This window comes from Palaemon carinicauda, chromosome 4 (genome assembly GCF_036898095.1).
Source record: "Palaemon carinicauda isolate YSFRI2023 chromosome 4, ASM3689809v2, whole genome shotgun sequence".
In the NCBI taxonomy this organism is placed as follows: domain Eukaryota; kingdom Metazoa; phylum Arthropoda; class Malacostraca; order Decapoda; family Palaemonidae; genus Palaemon; species Palaemon carinicauda.
The window spans coordinates 23,962,240-23,965,447 of NC_090728.1; positions in this window are offsets into that span (position 1 = coordinate 23,962,240).

Consider the following 3,208-nt stretch of genomic DNA (forward strand, 5'->3'; position numbering starts at 1 on the left):
GAAAAAAAATTATATCTAACTCTTTCAACTTGTGTATGAAATATTTGAACACAAAATTACTGTTATTTTCAACGTATAATGCAAGACAGACCTAGATGAATGGCTCAACAAGCGTTTTATTACTGTTTTGTGATTTAAGTTTCATGCAGGATTCCTTCTCTTAACAGGTTAGTCTATCAATGATTGCTATCGTATAAATATTACCAGCTTTACTTCTGGGGAAAGGTACGACCATATCAATTACATTCTCAATGAAAAGGACCTAAATAGGTTTATCACCAATTTGACTTTAGCGATAACTTAAGAAACCTCTTCACGTTATTTCTCATCTGATAACGAAAGTGAGCCTACTTATACCCTTGAACGTTTCATTTATAGCCACATGTTCTTGATTTTCATGTGCTAGTCTCAAAATGAATTCACAAATCTTCCTAAGAATTACTGATTGTTTGATAATCTCCTTTTTGCGTACTGACTTGGGACGTAACTAACGATACAAAATTTCGTCCCTTGGTGAAAATGTTTCATTACACATTAAAATTTCAGGTGTGATTCTCGACAGCAAATTTACTTTTGAGAAACACATTAGGTCTGTGTCTTCTTCAATTGCAAAAAAAAATGGCTTATTGAGAAAATCTTTCAAGATTTTTGGTGATCAATCTATTCTGAAGAAGTGTTTTAATTCTTTAATTCAACCTTGTTTTGAGTGTTGTTCTCCTATCTGGTCTTCAGCTGCTGAGTCTCATCTTAATTTGTTGGACAGAAACTTACGGTCTATTATATTTCTTATTCTTGATCTAGACGTTAATCTTTGGCACTGTCGTTCAATTAGTTCATTATGCATGTTGCATAAGATTTTTCATAATTCTGACCATCCTCTACATTCAAGTCTTCCTGGACTATTCCATTCTGTTCGTAATATTAGGCAGGCAGTCAATTCTAATAGCCAAGCCTTCTCCATGATGAGGCTCAATACTACACAGTATTCTAAAAGTTTTATTCCAGCTATGACTAAGTTGTGGAATGATCTTCCTAATCGGGTAGTTGAATCAATAAAACTTCAAACGTTCAAAGTTGTAGCAAATGTTTTTATGTTGAACAGGCTGACGTAAGTCTTTTTATAGTTTATATATGACATATATGTTTTGAAGTTGTTACAGTTTTTAGAATCATTTATTTAGCAATATGTTCTCATCATTTATTTATTTCTTTATTTTCTTTCCTCACTGGGTTATTTTTCCCAGTTAGAGCCCTTGGGCTTATAGCATCTTGCTTCCCCAACTAGGGTTGTAGCTTGGCTAATAATAATAATAATAATAATAATAATAATAATAATAATAATAATAATAATAATAATAATAATAATAATAATAATAATAGAAAACACACAAGCTCCATGTAAATTCCGTAAACAGAATGACGAACTGAAACCGACTAAACTAGATATTAAGATCGGTCTGAATGATATGTATTTACAAAGTAATGAAAGTACTCATTGAAAAGGGATTGGAAATTTCAGTCACTCGTGTGGATATAGTTGCTATTGGTGTTGATTAATTTTACAGTTTAACGGAGAATTAGAGTAATCAATAACATTATATAACACAAGAAATATTCTGAAGATAATTTTAAAGAGAACGATATATTTTTTTCTTGTGTTGTTTGGAAAAAAAATTTCTTAAAATACACAAGGTTTTATTTTTTAGAATGTAAATGGTTTGGAGAAAAGAATGATCGATCTGCTTGTTTACTTACCTTTTTTTCGTATGATTTTTAAAAAAGTAGAATGAAAATCCTTAACAAATTACATCAAACTGATTCAGCTACAGATTTTAGCTTCATGACAACTCTTGGAATGGATAACATTCCAGGCACAATCATGTCCTCCGGGTGTCAAAGATAATAATATTTCTGTGAGTTATCTGTTATATACATGAATATTATTATTATTATTATTATTATTATTATTATTATTATTATTATTATTATTATTATTAATATTTGCTAAGCTACAACGCTAGTTGGAAAAGTAGGATGCTATAAGCCCAGGGGCTCCAACAGGGAAAATAGCTCAGTGAGGAATGGAAGCGGAAAGAATAAAATATTTTACGAAGAGCAACAACATTAAGATAAATATCTCCTATATAAACTAAAAAAACTTTAACAAAACAAGAGGATGATAATTAAGATAGAATAGTGTGCTCGAGTGTACCCTCAAGCAAGATAACTCTAACCCAAGACAGTGGAAGACCATGGTACAGAGGCTATGGCACCACCCAAGATTAGAGAACAATGATTTGATTTTGGAGTGTCCTTCTCCTAGAAGAGGTGCTTACCATAGCTAAAGAGTCTCTTCTACCCTTACAAGGAGGGAAGTGGCCACTGAACAATTACAGTGCAGTAAGAAGAATTGTTTGGTAATCTCAGTGTTTTCAGGTATATGAGGCAGAGGAGAATATGTAAAGAATAGGCCAGACTATTCGGTGTGTGTGTGCGCGCGCGCGTGTGTGTGTGTGTGTAGGCAAAAAGAAAATGAACCGTATCCAGAGAGAAGGATCCAATATACTACTATCTGGCCAGTCAAAAGACCCCACAACTCTCTAGCGGTAGTATCTCAACTGGTGGCGGGTGCCCAGGCCAACCTACTACCTAGAAATAGAAGACCTAATGGTTATATATTTTCATGATTAGGTTTTACTTGTGTATCTACATACTAGGAATAATAAGCTAAGTATTAGACGGTGTAAAAGCAGGGTGACTTGATCGTTAATAATTTCTTATATCCAACTGATAAAGGAAATGAACTTGTGCTTGGCGCTTAATGCATGTCGTGATCCCTAATTTTACTTTATGTATTGAAGATTTAATGACATTTGGATATATTTCTAATCATTGCTACAAGGTAAAGGTATATTATGCATAAAATCAACATATTGAAATTATTACAAAAGAAACGTGATTACACAACATGTATAAAAATGTTTGGTATCACATACGAATACAAAGGTACTTTCTACGTTTACTATATTCATTTGTTTTATAATGAGGCACATTTGCACTGACTGCCAGGGGTGCCCTTTTAGCTCGGAAAGGTTTCCTGCTATCTGATTGGTTAGAATTATCTTGTCCAACATACCTGTGATCAGGAAACTTTTCCGAGCTAAAAGGGAACCCCTGCGAGTCAGTGTAAATCTGCCTCACTGAAAAG